This window comes from Cryptomeria japonica, chromosome 4 (assembly GCF_030272615.1).
Source record: "Cryptomeria japonica chromosome 4, Sugi_1.0, whole genome shotgun sequence".
NCBI lineage: Eukaryota > Viridiplantae > Streptophyta > Pinopsida > Cupressales > Cupressaceae > Cryptomeria > Cryptomeria japonica.
Genome location: NC_081408.1, coordinates 357,932,629 through 357,957,403, shown reverse-complemented (window position 1 = coordinate 357,957,403; position 24,775 = coordinate 357,932,629).

Sequence of the window (24,775 nt, the reverse complement as noted above, 5' to 3'; positions counted from 1 at the left end):
CAATTGTATGCTCACGTAAGAATAACCCTATGCAATAAAGGAGATCTAATAGTTAATAATGCACAAAGATAGAGATAAATCCATGGAAATAAGAAGGAAAGTGAACTTTATGTTGCTACCCCAAGGTGTTTAAAATTGAAATAATACCACCACAAATGATAAAGAACCCTCAATTAAGTTGGCTACTTATGTCATAGGGTGAAGAGCAACATGAAGAGAAAATAAGTTCTAAGGCACTAGATTTTTGCCAAGAAAGACAACTAGATCTATTGTAAGACAAATTCGTGCAAGATCATAATGCTTTTGAACAAATTTCTTAAATGCGTGACATTTCCCAAGAGAATGTGAATATGAATCATGAAAAATGAAATATTCATCACCTTTCACTTTCTTAAGATTGTTGTTTTGGTTTTTAGGAGGAAAGGAAATGTTCTTATCATATTTCAATCTCCAATAGATTCTTGTAGCTAGACTTTCGGGATGATAAATATGTTTTAATTCATTTTCTTGACATGGATGAGAAAAATTATTAGAAGAATCAGGATCATTATCCACGATTGTAATTTTTCCATTGTCTATGTCTTCTTGAATAGATTTTTGAAAATCAGGGCAATCATCGGCATTGTGATCGTGGGTGTGATGAAATGAGCAAAAAGGATGTTTTGAAGAAGAAGCATTTTTGTGGGCTCTTTTGATTTGTTGTCTTTGGAGATGATTTTTAAATTTTTGGAGCCTAAGGAATTCGTCCATAGGGAGAGGAGTCTTGTTTCCTAGGCCTTTTGTAGTAGCTTGTGTGGGAGGGTTTATAGGGACACAAATTCCTTGTTCAAATTTCCCAAGTCCTTGTCCTCTAAAACCTTGTTTTGTTATTATATGAAAGCCATGACTATAAGAATGTTGTAAATGACTAGGTGGGGGAATAGGATCATAAATTTCTTTGAAATCTGATGTGTAAGGGGGAATAAAAGGATTTGTAGATGATGAAGGAATATCACTTGAAGGGACATTCTCCTTTCTCTCATCATGCTTATCCTTTGTGGGAGATTGGGAATGAACATTTGCATTATCTAAAGGCTCATTTTTACTTATTTCTATGTGAGGAGAAAGATAATTAATAAAATGCATAACATCATTCTCTCGACATATATTTTAATGTTGAAGATAGGCCCTACGAGAATAAGGAGGGTCTAAAGATGTAAGAATTCTAATATTTTGATTTTGCCCCCCTTGCTCAAGGGTATGTGTATGAGAAGAAGATGGGCCCATGATGCTTTCCAATGCTTTCTCTCTTTTAAAAAGATCATTAGTTCAAGCATTATCTCTCATCTCATTCACAAAAGATACCCTAGGAGAGGTACAAGGATTATGATCTCTAAGATTGGGATCTATAAAAACCTTAAGGTGATTAACATATGAAATGCATTTGTTAATAACATCACCATAATACAACATAAATGATAGATGAAAGCTTTGAGATCAAATGGAAATGACTTTGAAATCCTAATGACACAATATTACCAAGCACTGTGAATGAAAAGAAGTAACATGAAATGAAAGAAGTCATTGTCCAGCACATGATTGCAATAAATATACATTAAAAACAATATAATCATATGGGAAATAGAAAATAAATCTAATCCATTGATTGCCATTGAAAGTCTCTTAATGAAAATCTTAATTTGTTGAAAAAGAAGATCTAAAATTAGGACCCTTTTATGCAAATTAATTTAAGAGTTGAAAGTGTTGGAATTCAAATTTCTTTTTGTGCTTAAGAGGTGTAAAAATTGATAAAGTACGCCAATTTTTTGGATTTAAGAAGAAAAATATAGTCAATTTGGACTCCTGAAATTTCGGGAAAAAAGCTAGGGATCAGGTGCAAAGTGTACCTGGTCTGACCAACTTTTTCTGAATTTTTTCAGGGATTATTGAAATTATTATTTTATTGCAGAATTAAAAAATAGCTGATTTGGAGATGTCTAGATCGCTCAAATGAGTAGTCAAAGGTCAAAATAGGAGATTCTTAAAAATTAGGGTTTTTCTTTTTAACCATTTAATTTTTAGAATGAAAAGATAGATTTGAATTGCACTTTTGAAATAGAAATCAGATCTGAATCAAGCAACAAAAAATGCTACACTTCACAAGCTTAATTTCCTTAAAATAAAAAATTAGGGTTTTTACGCAATTATCCTCTAAAATTTACAAAAAGATCAAACTTGAAAATGAAAATTTGAAATTCAGATTGCACTTATTCGAATCTAACAATAAGGAATGAGAATTAAAATGTAAGACGTCGGGTTCACCAAAATATAAAGTGGAAAATTGGATCCTAGTGATTCCCCAACTAGGAGAGAGAAAGGAAACCACTAGGACGATTTTCACTTGGGAGAAACTTTACATTCAAAAGAGGTGCTTGAATCCACTAGATCGAAATCCAAGGGAAATAAGGATGTGAATACCAAGTGGATTGCAAGGATTGAAAATTAATTTGTCCTCTTTTGTAAATAGATATGTTGACTTGTTGACTATGCAGAAAAGGAAGACAAAATGGATGAAATAAGGAGCTACTAATTCGGGATCGCGCTGTAACTCTGGATCTGGGATATTAAGACTGATACAGATCCACCCTACAAATTTGGAGAAAAGTCTTCGGGACCAAGTTGAAGTTGCAATTGGTCCTCTGAAAAATATGTGCATCGAAAAGGGTTTTTATGTCTCTGAAAATGAAGCCCAAACCTGCAATTATAGTTGCGCACCTGCAACCTACACATAGAAAAGATGAGAAGAAGGGTTATGGATAGGGGTTTTCCTTAGTCAAACCTTGGTTGAGGAATCAACCTTGAAAGCAAGTAATTGCAAATGCTTAAATGTGGACAATGGAAATGTATACCTTGTAGATCTGCAATTTGTTGATGATGGTTGCTTTGCTTCTTGAATGTAATCACAAGTGTTGCATGAAATGGCATGTAACATGACAAAACCCTAACACATGAACATGCTTGCAAATGAATGTTGTAATATTTCTCCAATGGATGAATGAAGAAAACACATGAAGAATGAAATGTTTGAAGACTTGAGCACTTGAACTTTGATGATGATAATGGAGACCTTCCACTTGTTTACCAATTTTTGATTATGCAAATGAGAGGAATTTATAAATTTTCATGTCATCGAAGGCCAACATAGGGGAATTTAAGTCCCGAAAACCAAATTTGGGTCAAGGGTCACATGGACCCATTTTAGGCCCACCCAAAGAGGGGGGACAGGGGCGCCACACCCATGTTCTACCCTAGTTTGGGGCCTAGATAGGATCCTTAGGTGATATCAAGGTTAAAACAAAAGAAAATTTGAGCAAATAGGGCAGAAAGGGGTCCCAATTGGGTAGGGAAATGTCGTCGCTAGGGTGAGGACCTAAAATGTGGTCAAAATTGCAAAGGTTGCAATTTTATGATGCTATAATTCTTATTTTTTGTTTTTGAACATATGGGAGCTACCCCCTTATGGCAGTACTTATGTAAAAAAAATTATAGTTTTCTAATATATTATGTTGTTGTGATAGTTTCTTTTTCTCTATTTGAGATCTTTATACTCGCTCATGGGCATTTTTCCTAGTTTTTTTCTATTGGTATTGTTAGATATTGTAAATTGTAACCAGTATTCACTAGCTCTTACTTACAGTTCAAATGATGGTTCTTCATGTGTTCTTCAGCCTAGTTTACTAACAAAATTCACAAATGTAATTTTTCTTTCCATGGTCAACATTACTAAATTGAAACAGATGAATGAGAATAATAGTTAAATGGAGGGGACAATTTTTTTTCTAAATACCTGATTAAGTATCGTTCCTTGGTCCTCTTCGATTGTAAATCTTGATAAGGGCTTGAAGTTGTAGGTTTTTGTGAGGTTTACTTCCCACCTTCTAAATGAACATTGTTTGACTCAAAATGAATATAATTTAAATTCAAAAATGTATTTACTGCATCCAACTTGTCCTTCGCGGCACCAATTTGTGCCTATGTTCAAATTGTTCTCACTTTTTGGAGTTAAATATACTCAGCAAAATGAAACTCACTGGTGAAATTCTAAGTTTTGGCAAAGTTCAAATCGCATCTTGTCAACTAGACGATGTATACGTGGAGGCACACATCAAAAGGGATGACCATCGATAAAATATTGTTATAGCTAATTCTTTTGAATTTTTGACTCCCGCGATCCACTTATGGTGACACATGTAGAAGTCCTATGTCCAACCCCTACTTCTGTCATTTGATGAATAAAAAATACCTTCAAATATTCGTATTCAGGATAGGAATTTATAAAACCCCTACATCCTTAATATATCAGCAATATATTGCTTTGTATTTTGGGGATATTAAACCCACCAATATGAACACACATGATATCATATTGCCTAGTAGGTGAAGCCCCCGTTCCCTCCATCCAATAAATCTATTTAAGAGAGGCCAGTCCCTCTCATTTCATGTCCCATCTTCATCTTAAAGTAATTTTACTATTTTTAAAAGAATCTACATTCCTTCAACATTCATCTCTTCCATTTTAGTAGAAAATCAATAGGGCTGGATTTTCTCAACATACCTGACACTTCCTCTTAAGTTCAATCCAAGGAGCAAATAAAGGAAAGTTGAGATGATTAATTTCCTTCTTTTAATTTTTATCTTTGTTTTTATTGTCATCACTGACCAATATAATTATTTTTGAAATTAGCACATTGTTAATGTAAGCCTTTAACGTTTAGCTATAAGAGGGTTGAAATATGAAACTTCTTAACTCAAAGTCAAAACCCTAGTTTTGATTTCATAATATTCGGAGATACAAAAGATGCATCATTCATAATTCTCGGGCATAAAATATTTTGATGATGAATGTAATTCCTAAATACTACTAGACAATAGTGCTCTTGATGTGATTGGATATGCTTTCCAATGTCCTCAGTTGATAATTAATATACTACGACTTGTCTTTAAAAATAACATCTTAGGTGCACAATTTGAATATGTTCATATGTAATTTGATGTAATACAATCTAATTTCAAAAAAGTGTTAGATCAAAATAAATGAGAAATAAGTTTGAATTAGGAGAACACAACTACAATTATGAATTTATCCACTGGACAAAATCCTAGTTATGATTTGGCCTAGGATAGAGGATCAAGTATGATTCAAAATATATTTGGACCTCTAATGCTAGGAAGGAAAATTGTTGATGAATTATTTGGATTTTTAAGCCGATAGGCTTTTAGTGGGAGAAAGCCTCCGGCAAATTGTAAGACATTCCGGCGGGCCACCAGAATGTCTTGCCGGCGGCATTCTTCCTTCGGTGCATGCGTGTAGGGTGTTTTCCCTAGTGCGTGCATGTGTCCTCTCCATGCGTGCGCTCTGTTTCACAATGAATGTTGTGTTTAATGATTTCTTTAATGATTTTTTCCTTGAGGTTGTGCACGAATGTCAACGTTCTTTATGCGTGTTGGCAACCCTAAAATGTTGTTTGTTTTGTTGTTGTCGCCAATATTTCGCTCTGCAATTTATGCTCTGGAAAAGTTCGCATAGACTGTTGCCTTTTGTTTGAGTATTTTTCTCTGCAATTTTCACTGTGGAAATGTTGGCATAGATTGTTGGGCTTTGTTCGAATATTTTGCTCTGCAATTTTCGCTCTGCAATTTTTGCTCTGCAAATGTTTGCATAGCTTCCTTCTGAGCTTGGCACCATTACTGGTTTGAAGTTGCAAGGTAAGCTTCCATTTTTTTTAAATACGTTTTCCTTTTGTATTCCATTTTGTTTATAGGCTGTTTATTTTGTGGTTCCGTGTGTTGTGGGCAATATTTCGCTTTGCAACTTTCACTTGGAAATGTTCGCATAGATTGTTGGTTTTTGTTCCAATATCCCATTCTACAATTTTCGCTCTGGAAATGTTCACATAGGTTGTTGGGTTTTGTTTGAATACTTCGCTCTGCAATTCTGGCTCTGCAAATGTTCACATAGATTGTTGGGTTTTGTTCTCGTTGTGACTGTTTTGGTGGTTACGTTTGGTTCTCGTTGTGACTATTTTACTGGCCTTCCTTCTGACGTTGACACCGTAAATGGTTTGAAGTTGTAAGGTAAGGTTGTGTTTTTTTTAGATATGTCTTTCTTTCATATTCCATTTTTTTTATGGCCTATTTATTTTGTGCTTTCGTGTGCTTGCAGGGTTGCTCCTTTGTTTCTGTTGCTTAACTGTTTGTGGGCGTCACTCATTCCAATTTGGAAGCAATTTTTGAGGTTGTTCCAAGCCGTGAAAGGTTTGAATTTGCAAGGTAGTTTTTTGTATTATTTGTTTCCTTTTCCTTTTTGTAATGCATTTTACTTAGTTTTTCCTTCTGTGTGCTTACAAAATTGTCGGTTTGTGATATTTAATTTGTTTTATTGTTCACATGCATTTGTATGTAGTGGTGCAGTTAGGTTTTGTTATGGTCGTGCCTATTTTATTAGGCTCCTTTATGAGCTTTATGCCTTGAATGCTTTGAAGTGCTTGCAAGGTTGTTTCTTGGCACCGTTACTGGTTTGAAGTTGCAAGGTACGCTTCCATTTTTTTTAAATACGTTTTCCTTTTGCATTCCATTTTGTTTATAGCTTGTTTATTTTGTGGTTCCGTGTGTTGTGGACAGTATTTCGCTCTGCAACTTTCGATTGGAAATGTTTGCATAGATTGTTGGGTTTTGTTCCAATATCTCATTCTGCAATTTTCACTCTGGAAATGTTCACATAGATTGTTAGGTTCTATTCGCATAGTTCACTCTGCAATTTTGGCTCTGCAAATGTTCGTATAGATTGTTGGGTTTTGTTCTCGTTCTGATTGTTTTGGTGGTTACGTTTGGTTCTCGTTGTGACTATTTTACTGGCCTTCCTTCTGAGGTTGACACCGTAAATGGTTTGAAGTTGTTAGGTAAGGTTCTATTTTTTCAGATATGTCTTTCTTTCATATTCCATTCTGTTTATGGCCTATTTATTTTGTGCTTCCATATGCTTGCAGGGTTGCTCCTCTATTTCTGTTGCTTAACTGTTTGTGGGCCTCGGTCCTTCCAGTTTGGAAGCAATTTTCAAGGTTGTTCCAAGCTGTGAAAGGTTTGAATTTGTAAGGTAGTTCTCTATATTATTTGTTTGCTTTTCCTTTTTGTAATGCATTTTACTTAGTTTTTCCTTTTGTGTGCTTATAGAATTATCGGTTTGTGATATTTAATTTGTTTTATTGTTCGCATGCATTTGTATGTAGTGGTGCAGTTAGGTTTTATTGTGGTCGTGCCTGTTTTATTAGACTCCTTTATGATCTTTATGCCTTGAATGCTTTGATGTGCTTGTAGGGTTGTTTGTTTGTTTATGTTATTTAACTGTTTGTGGTCGTGACTATTGAAATTGTTGTGTTTAATGATGTCTTTAATGATTTTGTCCTTGAGGCTGTGTACGAATGTCGACGTTCTTTATGCATGTTGGCAACCCTAAAATGTTGTTTGTTTTGTTGTTGTCATCAATATTTCGCTCTGCAATTTACGCTTTGCAAATGTTCGCATAGACTGTTGCCCTTTGTTCGAGTATTTTGCAAGGTAAGCTTCTATTTTTTTAAATACGTTTTTCTTTTGTATTCCATTTTGTTTATAGCTTGTTTATTTTGTGGTTCCGTGTGTTGTGGCCATTAGTTCTTGTTTTATTTAGATTCTTTATGTGCCCTTGGAACCCTAAAATCTAATTGGTTTTGTCATTGTTGCAATGTTTCGGTCTGCAAATATTCACATAAGGTTGCATATAGTTGTCGACCGTGAATGGTTTGTGTATACACCTAAAAATGGTCTGAAGATAGTTAATTAAATACGCAATTATTTGATTAATTCCCCTTCCCAATTAATTGAATTCATAAGCAATTTAATTAATTTCTCTATTCATCTACTAGTAAATAAATCTAAATGATTTATTTATATAGTTCATCTCACATCCCCCTTTGATTAATTAATTCTCAATTAATTAATGTCTCCCCATACTAATCAATTCTTCTAATCCCTGATTAAGATTAACAAAATCAAGTTTGTTGAGATTAATTACCATTTTTCTAATATTTGAATTTCTAAATTCAAATGAGCACATGGCTCCTAACTTTAACCACCCAACCTAACCATCCCCTAACTTAACCCATTCTATCTAATCTTGGGTCTAACTAAACCTATCCTATCTTGCACATTCTAACCTCCTTATCCTAACCTCTCATGGTGTGGATATTCTCCCCTTGAGACACATGGCACTTTTGCCACATGTCTCCTCCCTTGGACACTTTCCCTCTCATGAGAAAGGCTCCTTGACACTTGTCACCACAAAGATGACAAGTGTCCCTTCCTCCAACCTCTTCTCCAACTTCTTCAATCTTGGCCCTTGATATCTTCACATCAAATCTGGTCTGTCGATTCCTGCCACCTCACCTTTGGCCTTGGAATTCCTATAAATACCCCTCATTTTGGAGCAATAAGGATCCCATCTAATATCAATTTAGGCATTGTTACTTAAGGCATTTACATTTCAATTATCTAGTAATTAGCATTTGGATTAATCATAGCATGTTAATCTAGTTTCTTGAATCATGCATTTCATATCATCTCCATAGTCAATCATGATCAATTAGCAACTCAACTCTTGAGTTGTCACTTTGGATGTCATTACTCCGCTGAGAGCCCATCAATCCAACACCTTCAAGGTCCTCAAGAATAGAGGAAAATGGGACATTTCAAGGAAGGCTTATGGTTTGCATCTTTGATTTAGTTTTGAAATTAAGCCTTTCAATTATGTTTTTATTGTCTCATTATATGTGTATGCCTCTTATACTAACCACATTTTTAGCATCACATTAATTGGCGCCCACCGTGGGGCCTAGCCCCTTTGATCTTTAACAAGTTTGCTTGTAGGAAATTTCATTGACAGGTTGATTAGCTCTTTCAGAGTGTAGATTAGCTCTTTTGGGCTCCCGAATCATGTTCTTGGCATCTTTTGTGGCGTTCCGACACCTCAAATGACATTTATGGGAGATTCCTCAACTCTAGTTTTATGTTTTTCTATACTTTAGCACTTTCAGTCTGCACTTTAGCGTTTTTGGTATGTATGGTGGCATTTTTGGCAAATTTGTTAGCGTTTTCAGTCTGTTTAACAGCGTTTCTAGTGTGTAGAACAACGTTCCTGGTTTGCATAACAACATTTCTGGTGTGCAGAGCAGCATTTCTGGTGTGCAGAGCAACGTTCTTGGTCAGTTTGATGGCGTTTTCAGTTTTTTATTAATTTTGCAAATATTGTATGTTGCATTCCTCATTTCTGCTTCTGGACTATCATTTTTCTGAACCTAATTGGTAGATTGTTGGTTTTGCAGGTACTTATTTCACTGTGAAAGACCGGAGTCATAAACTATTTCGCCGCCAAAGAATGCAATATAAACTACTAACTTTGTTTGCAGCCGCAAGATTTTGCACTTATATTTGTTAAATTAGGCACATAGACTTATTACAATGGAAATGAACAAACATGTCTTACGTGTCTTGATGATAGGTGAGTATGCTCTCACCTTTCTTAGGTGATCAGAAAGCTAGACTCATCCTTTGCTTTCAATTGCATATCTTTAGAGGGCCTGTCAGAGTGGGAAAAAGTAATCACCCTGTGAGAATGACCCAAGTGAGTACAGCTGGACCTGAGCATTCCAACTCACTATAATAAATAGGTCTCTGATGATTAAAGTCTCAGAGGATGGGATTATTTGAGTTTTCTCTTTGAGATCTCTCATATCGGGCATTTTGTAGGGCCTCGTGGTCTCAATCATGTTTACATGACTACAACTTGTTTCAGTACCTTGTTGGGCTATAGGCCTCAATCATGCTTGCGTGACATCAAGGGGTAATTTCAAATGGAATTCTTGACTAAGAACCATAAAAATAGAAGCTACCCGATTCACCTCTGAAAGGGTGACAATCTTTGTGCAAGAGAGATAGTAACTCTCCCAAGACACTTGCCATATTGTGCCCCCATTAGTATTTGGAGTCGGATAATACGGCATGAGAATCCATTCCGTGAGACTCAACGGCCGTATTCTAATTATCTATTGGGTGTGTACCTAAGTCAGCAAGCAAAGGTTTTCATTCTCAGCCAATCTCCTTAGGATAAGACTGATTGATGTTTTTTTAACAATTAAAAAACCTTTGAAACAAAAATATAATTTGATTTCTGTGTTTGTAAGTCAAGTCAAGATATCATCCATTAAAATACAACAAAAATTGAAAACTCAAACTTCAAATTGTCAAATTCACAAGTTTTGCAGCAGATTAGCTCTTTCAATATAAACAGTCACACCTACAGTCCAAACAGTCGCATCTACAGTCCAAACGGTCTCACATACAGTCCAAACAGTCACATCTATAGTCTAAATGGTCTCACATACGGTTCAAACAGTTGCATTTACAGTCCAAACATTAGCGTTTTCAGTCCAAACAGTTGCTCTTTCAGTCCAAACATTAGCATTTACAGTTCAAACATTAGCTCTTTCAGTCCAAACGGTCGCACCTTCGGTCCAAACAGTCGCATTTTCAATCCAAAGGTCAGCTCTCTTGGTGTTAATCTCAAATTTCTCATATTTCAACATTAACTCTCAAAGGTTGAACATATTACAGAGTTGGGTCAAAATTGTAATCTCCTAAGTTCAAACACTCAATTTGCTAAACCTACATATCATTATTTGAACTTTAGAGTCACTGTATAGTAGAACAGAGTTCCTGGTTTGTCAGTCAACATTTCTGGTTTGTATGTCAGTGTTTTTGGTCAGTATAGTAGCATTTTTGGTAAGTTTGTCAGAGTTTCTGGTCCAAACAACAACATTTCTAGTCTAAATAGCAGCGTTTCTGGTCTAAACAACAGAGTTCTTGGTCTAAACAATAGTGTTTCTGGTCTAAATAGCAGAGTTCCTAGTCTAAACAGCAGCGTTTCTCGTCTAAACAGTAGAGTTCCTGGTCATTTTGTCAGCGTTTCTGGTAAAATACATCAAAATAAGAAAACAAAAACAACCCATTTCTCAAACAGTCAAACATATAGAGTAGGTCATCTTGTTGGGTCATTTAATCAAGTTATCTTCTATCAAAAACAGATTCAAGAACAAGACACACAAAAAGTCTCAAGTATTCACCTCAAACAAGTTAAAGATCAAACACCTTAAAGTGCAACAACACATTATCTTTGATAAACTGATCATTCAAACATAGTTTCTCATCAGGATTTATCATCCTTTAATCACGAAACTACAATGCTTGATCATCCTATTTGAACTTGGTCATATCAAAAATCACAAAATTTGCACTCCAAAAACTAAGATCGAAAAACTTGTAAACAAGAAAATACTTGAGAAGATCATTTTGTGTCTATACATCTACAACTTTCACCTCAACAATTGATCACTTATAGCGACACATTACTCAAGATTTAAACCCCGAAAAACATTCACAACACGTGTATGCCCATTCTAACCAGGGCTCAGAGACGGAAAATTGCGGAAACAAAAATAGAAACGTTTGAGATAACTAAAGACTATAGAACCATGGAACACAAAGATGAAATACAAGTTGAAGAGGAAATAACAAAACAAAATATCAGAGACATCAAGAAAGATCCTCAATTCGACAAATTTATGAAGAAATTATTGGAGGGAGAAAAAGAAAAATATTTCCTAATGTTAGCCAAATCTGGTGCTACACTCCCCCAAGATTTTGATGTAAACAAATTGAAACAAAAGAAAAGTGGTCCTCCTCCTAATGACGAACAATATGAGGACATCTTTGGTCTCAAAATTAATAACACGTCAATTCCTAGCAACACTAGAAATAATGAAGAAACTTACATTCCCACAAGGGACGAAGTAGAAATTCTAAACAACACTCAATCCAAAGAAGATACAAGAAGGGATAGAGATGATACAAGAAGAGATCAATATATTCCTAGAATGCAAAATCATGGTCATGTTGGCAATATTGCATTATAAGGATATTGAGAAGGTTGTTGATAATTATGGACATAATTGATTAAAGATGTTTTACTATCTTGATATTATTATTTTGTCATTGATGTCAAAAAATTGATTTTCTAATTCAGTATGATGTTGCCATATCTTGAGAAATATGATATGAAGATTATAAAGAAGTCGGTAAAGACATAGGAAAGAACATGATGAATAAGGGGATAAGATATTCAATGGGCAACTACTACCGAGTTAGACAATGATGAGATCTTGATGTTTTAGATTGTTTTAACATCATACATATGTTGTAAAATGTAAAGGTTAATACTATACTATGTTATCAAGCAAAGAATCTAGTCGGTAAACCCTAAGGAACCTAGGTGGTAAACCCTAAGGTTATCGCAGTCAGTTAATGAAGATAGAATGTCTATCGAGTGAAGTTTAGTACTCACTGAGTTGTAACCGAGCTATAACATAATGCATTTAATGTTTAGTACATGTGATATTTAATGAAAGATGCTGATGAGCTGGAGCGGATCAATGATTGGTAAGCCGTAGAAGAAGTTTGTTAATGAATCTAAGGCAATGGAAAGTCGGCAAGAAGATCTACAGCTTAGATTGAACCACATTACCCTAACACAAGTTCCAAGGTGAATGTGCAAGTTCCAAGGCAGGGTAAAACGTTTTCAGATCGAAAGATACAATGAACCTGGACAAGATTGAAGATCTGATGGCTATGATTGATCATGGGAAATGTGATCAAGGAGATTAAGCGGTTAGAAGATTATTTATAAATAAGAAACTGTTGATAAACAATGGATGCGGCCAAGTGTATGCACAGGGATGCTACATAGTGATAACCGAGCACAGAAGCTTGAAGACCTGTTAGAATAACAAAGTATTGATGCCCAGCAGATAGACAAGATTAGTTCTATGTCTAGATTGTATTGAACAAATAGGAATCTCCTTTAGCATTTTAGATGTGAAGTTGCAGATAGATTGTATTACTGTTATTTTGTAAAAGTGACAGGAAATCATACATGCTTCAAAGTTAACTACCTTCAATTATGAAAATTCTGACATACCTCTACTCTCTTTAAAATATTAGATATCTATCTAGCCTTGCCCTCAAGAAATTGATTCTATCAAATTGAGGAGAAGCAAGACCAATAGAACTTATTATGCAAAGAACAGAGTTGATATGTCCAAGAAATGACAACTGAAGCGTCATGCACTTCATAGACCTTCCAATCACTCAAGACAGTTATTAGAAACAGAAAACACTGATCTTGAGCAAATTAATCTCAATCAAACATTTTCTACTGCTCCTAAACTTGGTATGAAGGCTGCTTCGTTTGAAAATACATTGTTTAATTTCCAAAAAAACATTGATATGTTGGAAGTCACACAACCATGTTCTATTTGCAAAGAGATGTATGTGGGCATGACTATTAAAAAACTCAATCATGTAGTTGTGTGCATGAGATGTTATGGTGAAAAAGGCCTCCACCGCTTCTCATTATCAAGCAATATGGACCCAGGTGAGCAACCTTCTATTTTAAAGTCTCTCTCTCAAGTAGAAGAAATGCTCATATCAAGAATTGCCCCTGTTTTACAAGTAACACATGCAAGGGGAGGCCAATACAAATATTCTGGCCATACAATAAACTTCCCACAAGATATTTATGATATTGCAATAACATTACCTCGGCATATTAACCAATTAGAAATTCTAATTGTTTATAGAACAAATTCCCAAGGTTTAACTTATGATTGTTACGTGAATAGATTTCACATCATGAATGCATTGGATTACAAAATGGAACATGATCAATACTACAAGGATGTAGTCATTGATCTAGATGCAATGCTTCTATTGCTAGAGCAAACCACTAACATTATAGAGCTATTGCATTTAGTACATTCCCCGCAAGAAGATATTGTTGAAGATACCTCTACTGAATCGGATATTGACAACGAAGAACAAATCAAGGAGAATAGTTCCTCATTTGTCCCACAACTACCATCATCAATACTAGAACTTGATGCAATAAAAAACATCCTCCATCTAGATAACAACATCAACAACGTTATTCCTTGGCCACAAATTAGTGCATCACCTATCAATGAGTACAATACTGAGGGCCTCCTTTCCATGGCATTCCCAATGCTTTTCCCTACTGGAATAGCTTTACCACTACAACAAAGAGCAAACCAAGTGCATTTACATGAATATGCTTTACACTTGATCAAATACTATGACCAAATATTTGGGCAACATGTTCGCTTTAGATATTATATCTACAATCTCACAATGAGACATTGATCCCAACAATCAGCTTTTGTCTTCATAAAGACTAATCTGCAAAATAATCTTCCCCAGAATCTATATGGCCTAAAGGAATACTCATGCTGACCACAACCTACATTCTTCACCATTACGATTAATCATTCAAGGCACTACAGGAACTAGAAAATCATTTCTTATTGATTGCATACGCAAACAGTTAACTTCAAATACAGAACATGCACAATGCCCTTTGCTTGTACTAGCACCAACAAGTGTCTCCGCATATAATATCCAAGCAACCACAATCCATGCTGCCCTCCGTATACCCATTCAGGAATACAAACCCTTAACAAGCCATTCCCTATTAATGTTCCAAGAGAAATGCAAACACTTACATTACATTTTAATAGATGAAATGAGCTTTGTTGGCCCTCAATTACTCATTAAGATTGATAAAATATTGTGAGAAGCTTTTCCCAGTAGACAACATGAATCATTTGTAGGTATCTCAGTCATTTTGGTTGGTGGTCTTGCACAGCTTCCGCCAGTTATGGATAGGCCATTATATGCATCTCACTCAATGGCACTAGCTCTATGACACACATTCAATACTGTTGTCACCTTGGATATTCCATTTCATCAACAAGGCACAAGTTCTTCACACATAAGATTCCATGAAATATTGCTTAACATCCGCAACTCAACACCATTGCAAATAGATTGGGAATCCCTGCAGCTGCGGTCAACCCATGCTTTGTCACTTGATGAAAATAATCACTTCAGCCAACAAAAGCATTTGTTTGCAACAAATGCAGCTTCAAGTGCACACAACATAAAAATGTTAACACAATTGCACTCGCCCATTGCACGTGCAACTGCAATCATTGCACATCAAAGAGATAAGCAAGCACACCAAGAAGAACAACTAGCATTTGAAATTCTTCTTTCTATAGACCAAGAAATTATGCTTATTGCAAATCTATGGATAGAAGTTGGCCTTGTAAATGGTGCTTTGGGCCAGATTAAACAAATTGTCTACACTGCAGGTTTGAAACCACCTGATTTGCCAAAATATGTTGTTGTTCTTTTCAAACATTATTCTGGGCCTTCATGGGATCCACACAATGCAAAACATGTCCCAATTCCACCAATTACTAGAGGAAACAGAACACAAATTCCACTAGCAATGGCATGGGGCATTACAATTCACAAATTGCAGGGGTTGACACTAGACTTGGCCACAGTTGACATCAACAAAATAGAGAAACAAGGCCTAACATTCATAGCCCTTTCAAGAGTAAAAGCAATTGAACATCTACATATACAACCAGACTTTAGCTACCAAAGATACTCCCGATTGAAATGTGCAACATCAACAGTACTTCGAAAGGCAGAGGAAGCCCGGTTGCAGGAGATTTCACACAACACAGAACAAGCATACCTACAGAACAAACAAAATCAGGTATGCAAATCTAATCTTTATTGTGTTTTCATCTGTTGTATATCTTCTTTTCACTGTATCATCACAAAATAATATTTCTACTTCCCAGGATCCACAACACAATGAATGACTGTAGAAGTGAAGATCCCTTTTCCAAGGCCCAAGTCTGGAAGAAAAAAGGCACACACGTAACACCTACTCCCTATTCACAAATTTCATTACTTTCATGTACTATTACAAGATTCTCTCTTCCATATCACTTGTTCAATACATTTAATACTGACTAATGTTGTACTTTAATAGGTATTACACACATAATGATTTGTCATGCCATTTACTCACAGCAACACTATTTACAATTGGTAAGTATTATGGAATGTATCAATACAACATTCTCTCTACCATTTCAGCTGTTCAATAGATTTAATATTAACTAATAATGTACAACTACAAGATTCTTCTTTAACTGCACCTCTTCCATTTCATAGGTTTTACACTTTATGGTCATTAACTTTCAAAAATAACAAAATCCAATACACCAAGTTCGGTAATTTAAAGGTATGTAACAATCTTCAAATTTCCTATCCTCTACTTTCACGTTTGTTACTTTGCTCATGTTCTCTAACTGCTCACAATTTTCACCAATCACAAAACTATATTTCTACTTTCCAGGATCTACAACACAATGAATGACTGTAGAACTAGAGAGCCCTTTTGCATGCTACAACTCTGCAAGAAAAATGGTACAAATGTAACACCTGCTCCCTATTCAACAATTTAGTTACTTTCATGTACTATTACAAGATTCTCTCTTCCATATCACTTGTTCAATACATTTAATATTAACTAATGATGTACTAATACAAGATTCTTCACAGCCATTATTCTTTAACAGGTGTTAACACATATAATAGTTTGTCATGCTATTCAGTCACTGCAACACTGTTTGCAATTGGTAAGAATTATACTATGTACTAATACAACATTCTCTCTACCATTTCACTTGTTCAATACATTTAATATTAACTAATAATGTACAAATACAAGATTCTTCTTTAACTGCACCTCTTCCATTTCACAGGTTTTACACTTTATGAACATTAACTTTCAAAAAAAACAAGAACCAATACACCAAGTTCAATAATTTGAAGGTATGTAACACTCTTCAAATATTCTGTCCTCTGCTTTCAGGTTTCTTTCTTTGTTCATGTTCTCTAACTGTTCACAGTTTTCACCACTTCCAGTTTCCAACAGACCTGTTCAATTTGACACATTTATTTGTTATTTTAGGGTATGGTGTGTTTGCACGATTGTTACTTTGGTTATGGTACTTTGACAGGTATTTAGGTTTTGACCATTCTGCTATTAATTAAATTCTGGTTTAACTTATAAGTGTTTTGCAGTCCACTTCCCAAGAGATGTTGTCTTTAATGATTTTGTCATCAAGGCTGTGCACGAATGGCAACATCATTTATGCATGTTTGCAACCTTAAAATGTAATTTGTTGTCTTGTTGATGCCAATATTTCACTCTGCAAATGTTTACATAGATTGGTCAATTTTGTTATCGTTGTGACTCTTTTGCTAGTTACTTGCCTTCATTGTGAACTTATCACCGCTAATGGTTTGAAGTTGCAAGGTAACGTTCCATTTTATTTAAAAACATTTTTGTTATGTATTACCTTTTGTTTATAAACTGATTATTTTCTCCTATCATGTGCTTGCAGCGTTCTTGCTTTGTTTCTGTTACTTAACTGTTTGTGGGAGTCGCAACTTACACTTTGCAAGCAATTTTCAAGGCTATTCCGTCTACTCCAAGCAGTGAAAGGTTTCACTTTGCAAGGTAGATTCTTGTACTATTTGTTTTCAATCTATAAAGTACCTATATGCTTTCTCAAGGTTTTAAATCTGTAGCTATTATTCAATTCAACATTAACTCCCTTCTCTCTCTTCTAGCCGCTCCCACTTTCAGGTTCTCTTCACTACAAAAAAAAGCTTAAACAAAAGTTGAGCACAAAAGCTGCCTCACAATAAACAACTACTCACATGCATCATACAGGAAATTCCAATTCTGCAATTACACATTCATTAGGTATTATATTACTAAAAAATACTTTCTTTCAAATTTGCAAGAATTTCAAAGTTTTTAACTCCATCAATTTTTTATATTATCCAAAACTAACATATATAAATGAAAAACTGATGCAGGTCTTTCATCATATACATCACATGTAATTCAATAAAAGGCTATATAACATGTTTCTCTTACCAGCATGGAGGATGGAGGGTGGATAACAACAAGACTCTGGGTCCAACAAAAAATTTTGGTTGGGAACACTATAGCCTACAAAAAAAAATGTATAACTATATTCATAACATATTCTTCAAGTACATCATGCTGCATACAATAGCATGGGGGATGGTGGGTGGAAATTTTAAAATTTGGGAACAACCATTGGTTGGGATGTGTACATAAACATTTAACTCTTTCACTTTAATAAAAATTTCTTATTCAATTATATGATAGAATATACTGCTCAATATTACAATAAACTACTCAATATCACAACTTTTAATATGTGTGACTCTACAACATAAATCACCTCATGTCTCTTTTTCCCTCACTTCTCTAAGCACTCTCATTTATTGAAAAACCTTACTTTATAAAAAAAAAAAAACTAAGTGATTCAGGACACCATGCTACTCACCTGTTTTTGTATAACTCTATTGAAGGATTCTACCCTTAACTAAACTTTATCACTCATTCATTCTCCTTAACAATCACACCTATCGGCCTCCTATTGCAGGCACTTCCCCTGCAACTGCTAGTTCTAACTTGTGTGCAACATAGGCTTGATTGACTTTTGGAATATTATATTTAAGACAAGTCCAAAAGACAAGTCCAAAAGTGGGTGCAAAATGATTAAGCAAAAAGGGTCAAGTATGCACATTTACTTTTTCCCCACTTTGTGTGCATGTGAACTACAAGAATAATAATAATTGAACTAGTAAGTATATTTTTAAAGAATTTGTGATTGTAGTATTCTTCTTATTTTCTTCATACGTTTTGGTAAAGCTACATCTCTAAATTTGTATACATGCACTTGAATAAACATTAGTAGCGCTTGCAACAAATAACTAAATTATAAAAATATAGTCATTTTATATTTTACGAAACTGTGTTAGGAACAACAAATTTAAGAGCAATATGAAAGGTATAGAGAGATGAGTTTAGATGGTGCCATAGGACCCATGAAGGAGTCGCTTTATGAAATCACATATAAATAACTAATAAATATAAATTACACTAAATATGATACATAATCCAAACTATTGTAACATAATGTAAATAAAGGAAACACATGAATAAATTATATACCATGGAAAACCCCATTTGAAAAAACCCAACAACAAATACAATACCTATCAATATATTTTCAAATGGAATGATTACAGTATAATGTGAGATTTAATTTTTATCAATTTTGGATCCTTAATCATGTGATCAATTCATAAATATGTACCTACTCTAGAAACTCATCATAGCAACTTGTCCAAACACAATGGTAAATGCTACATTTATATGCATATGAGAAATCACTCACACGAGTTAACTAAAACATGAATCTTCAACCTTGGTCAATCCTCCAACCAAATCCATGTGTCCCACCCTATGAGTGCAATTCCAACTTTATAAATAGATTTTTTAAACCTTGGAAATAAGAAGTTCACCTAATTAAACCAAGTGCTCCAATTTGGTGCAATCAATTAACTTTACAAGATGCTTTTAAACATGACTAAATTTAGCTAGTTAAATGTGTGTTTCTTTAATTTCTTCATAACTCCCATTATAAGTGATCTAAAATATAATTCTTACATCAAAGATTCTCTTACAAATCTTACTTGTTGCCTATTCTATTATATAATGTAATTGCCATGTCATACATGACATTTGAAGCGGCAAAATTACTCTTACAAGGAAAACTCAAAATTTCTCTTCAATGTGATATTGTGGCACCGCATTCAATGATGGGCCAATATTATAATAATACTAAAATTATTATGCAAGGTGTACAATAGTCCTTCCTAACAACCTCTCATTCATATATACATTGTGTAAGGGGTCCAAGAAAATAAAAATAGATTCGTCTAGGGGTAATAATGACTAAAGACATCTAAAATTGACTAATGAATTTTCACCTTGTCATTTCATCGCGATCTCATCAAATTTTTTTATCTATATTAATTAAATATTTTTTAATTATTTAATTAAGCTAATATTTCCTCTCTCCATCTATATTAATTAATAGTTTTAATTATTTAATGATCCCAATTTCATTCCATATTAATTATTTATTTAATTTATCATCATCCCTCCAACATTTATTAAATAATTTTATTATTTAATTAATTCATTTTTTAGTCCACTATAATTAAATAATTCTCAAAATTATTTAATTAGCTAACACTTCTTCCAAAATCAAATAAATTTCAATTAGTTTATTTAATTTCCCATCGAAAATAAACAAAAATAATATTTTATTTATTCTCTCCATGAATTTGATCCCTTTTAGTTATTGCACCTCATCAATCCATGTGCTAATTTTAGATCCTACCCCTATCTTAATATAACCACCTCATTTATTTTGACAGCTAGGATATAACCACCTCTTCAAGCTTCAATTCAATAGTGGTACTACTAATTGCCATTGCTATGCTATTACTTTAATATGGTAATATATTTATACTACCTATCCATATTATCAACACTATTCTCCTAATTATCATCATATCAATCTTTATGAAATTTTCCACCATTTATCATTTATTATAATTTATTAATCATTAATTTATCATTAGTTTTTCATTTATTAAGATTTATTATTTATCTATATTTTATCCTTTTAAATAAATAAATAACATTTTCTTATTTTATTCAATGAAAGCTAATTTTTCATTTTTAATTAATAAAATTTCAATTTTCAACTCACTAGTTAACTTTATCTATAAATTAAAAACTTTTTTTTGACAAGTTAACTTTATCTTGTAATAAACAATTATTATTTTCTTTTATTCATTTAATAAATTAAATATTTTATTATTATTGGCAATTTTCTATTTTTTAATTTAGATGACTTTAAAACAATGATTTTTTTAGTGGCTAATATTTGCCAATTGGCTATTTTTTAAAATTTGGGAATCAAAATTTGGCTAATAAGTTCAACTTTAAGATGACTTGAATCGCCACATTTTTATAAATTTTTATTTTAGAGTTATTTAAATCACCAAAGAATTTATTTTATTAATTTTTTTAACTCAAAGATTCGCCACAATATTCCATACATATTTGAATCAAATTCACCAACATTTTATAATTTATTGTAGAAATCCAGATTAATTTGCTAATAATATATCATAATTATTAGTTACTTTAGAGTTATATGAACAATATCTATTTGCCACCAACTATTTTAAATATAATCTAATGACCTTCATTGTACATATTCTATGAGGTAAATTGTACCTACAAGGTGCAATGCTCATGGGGGTTGATATTGCTTTTGAATTGTTGACCTCGATGAAAATCAATGGTCTAAAAGAAATTTTTGGCCCCATGAGTATTACAAATTGTTGGTACATTTTATCTCACAAAATACAAAAAGGGCTATTAGATTATTTTAAAATAATGGTAGAAACTAAATAAAGTAGAGTCTACCCTTAACCTTATTAATGATTTCCATGTGCAGGCCTCTACTTTTCTATTAAAAAATATTTTTTTAAATGAAAAGATTTGTGATAGTAATTAATGCATACTCATTATTTTCCAAGATTCACCAATATTTTTACTAAAAAAAATGATATAAAAAAATTGCCAATAAAATTAATATTTTCTTTTAAAAAAGCAAATATTCGCCAATAAAAAATATTGTTTAAAAAATAAAAAACTAAATATTTGCCAAGATTTTATACAATTATTTAAGAGGGGGTTTCTTAAAGTTATCACTACTTTAAAATCAATCTATTTAACTTACGTCTTTAATTATATCTTGATCTAACCATTTGATTTTTTAAAAAGTTTATAAATATCTGCATCCTCTCATCATTTCAATATCTGAAGTCTTTATGCAAATCCATTATATTGTACACCATTATCAATTAAATACAATGTTATGCTACTAAGTTGCTTCAACAAGCTCAATTTGAGGTTTGCATTGAAATTAGTAAATAAGACTTGAATTATATGTGTTGTTTGTTTATATATTTCATGTTACTATTATCTTTTTTTTTATATTAAGAATAAGGAGATCAAAAATACAAGAGATTGCAGAGTATCAGAGAACAGAGGCTAAGCCTCACACCATCTAAAAAGAGTATTTACAATGAACCAACAGCATATATAACTTAAATTACGACAACTAGTAAAGCACATCATCCCAGGTGTCCACCCAAGCCAGCCAACCCATAGCGCCATCCATCCACACCATGCTTTTCTGATCTTGAATTTGTTTCAACATGTAAGCCGACTCATTAGTAGCATTGTGAGGTTTTCTTTTAATCCCCTTTCTAATTCTGCTGAAAGTTTGATTGAAATCATGTATATTATCCAAATGCAGCCTCCAGAAATATCCATTCTTAACGTCATTGGCAAAAAAGGTAGCATGACCGTCCTTGAGCAGCCTTTTGAATTTAGCCTTGTTGATTTTCATGGTGATCTGAATCTGCGAAAAAATTTTAAAATATGTGAGACTTCGAAAAGACTCAGTAAGCATTCTGGGGATATTTTGAAACCTTTCTTCATTTCTGCACTTCCAAATTTGCCATAAAATGCTAGATGAGGTAATATCCCAAAACATGTTAACATCTTTTTTAGCATTAGAGATAAACCTAGTAATAACTTCAAAGAAATTGAAATTAGAAGGGATAGAAATACTGAACATTAACCAAACCTCTTTAGCAAAACTGCACTCAAAGGAAATATGATTTCCCATTTCCGGGGTTCTGCAAATGGTGGAATAGTTAACATCAGAGAAAGAGCTCCTAACAGGAAGCTTATTAAGAATAAGTAACCATTTAAAACATTTAATTTTAGGATCAATGGAGGTTTTCCAAAGATAATCAAAATACTTTTTCCAAGAAGAAATATCCAAATCAATATTCCAAATATTGTTAACATGATTGATAACATCAACATTATAATTTAAAACAGAATAAATATTCTTAGCCTTAAGCTTAGAAATGATAATACCATCAGGCCATTTTATCTTTAAATAACTATTAGAGTCCACATGACACAGAAAAGGAATGTTTTTACTAGCTTTAACAATCATACTATAAGTCTTTTTATGAAAATCGGGAAGCTTAAACTTATTCTTAAGATCATCCCAAAGGATAAGTCTGTCCATTTCAAAGATATCAATGAATTGCTTGATTCCAAGGTTAGCCCAATACTTAGCCGAGCACCCTTGGGTAAGAGCAAGAGGTTTATCACCAAGCTTAAGGTTCCACCAAATGGACCTTTCACCATGGAGGGTTTTATTATCAAAAAAATCTTTGTTAGTGATGAATTGCCTAACATGGTTCCAGGCTTTCCAGATGGATTTAAAGACCGCTGAGCCTTGAATAGTAATAGGAAATTCACCACAAATGAGATCAATGAGAGGAAGATTTTTCCAGAATTTGGCACTTTTAGGATATCCCCTCTCAATATTGTTACGAATCAAAACATTATTATCTTTTTCAATTTCATGCTCACACATTCTAGTGTCATAAATTGTGACCCCTTACAATTTCACACTTGTCTTTAAGCCCCTTGATTTAGTGTGCTTTCTCCTATGTCATTTTAAGCTTATTTGGGACTTCATCATGTAGACACCTAAAAATGTCTCATTGATCATGTACTAATTATTCCTCTAATTGATTAAATAATTCTTTAATTCTTTAATTAAGTTAATTAATCTTATTCTTCTAGTTTCATATTTCCTCATCATCTTACTAATTATTCTATTTTTAATTCTATCATCATTTGATCATTTAACCCTCTTCTAAATATTAATTAAATATTTATTATTTAATTAATTGTGATTTTTAATCCCTCAATTTAAATAATCTTGATTATTTAAATAAATTCTTTTTCAATTTCTATCTCTATTCAATTAATCATTAACTCTTTTCTAAATATTAATTAAATATTTTTTATTTGATTAATTATGATTTTAATTCCTTTAATTTAAATAATCTTTATTATTTAATTAAAGTCCATTTCTAAATAATTAAATAGTTTCTTTAAATTATTTAATTAACTAATTAATTCTTCTAATTTCATTAATTCTCCAATTTCTTTTAATTTAATTTAATTTCTAATTCTTCTAATTTCAAATACATGTGCATGATTTCAAAAATCAAATTGAAAATCAAAGTCAAGTTCTAAATATATTCAAATAACAAATTGAATTTAAAATAAATTCAATATTTTAATTAAATCTCATGCAAAGATTAAATTGAAAATCTAAGTCAAAGTTCAAGCACATGCTAAATTAATTAATTCAATCTATTAATTAATTAATTCAATCATCTCTTCAATCTCTATTTCTATCTTTTAGTTAACTTTTTCAAAATAAAGCTCTCAAAAAGCTTTCAATCAGTTAACTGTCTCCTCCTCTTTATTTCCTCCAATCATTCTTTTTCATCCTTCAATCAACTTTTTCTCAATCAGTTGACTCATTTAATCTATTCAATCTATTTAGTTCCACCTCCAAATCAACAGTTCAACTATCAATCAACATGTGAGCTCGCCTGAGTTCCACCTCTCATTCAATTCCCATCCAATTATCTATAAATTGAGCATTCAATCTCCATTTTCAACAATCACGAACTTTGAATCTTTGTGTCATTTGTAGGTTGTCAGCGTGATATCTAAGAGCCACCATACCACAAAGAGGAGAAGAGAAATGAAAGCTATATGCAGCCTTGGAATAGGGGATTTTGATTGATAAACTTTATATTCCTATTTCTTTCTTGTTTGCATTATTCC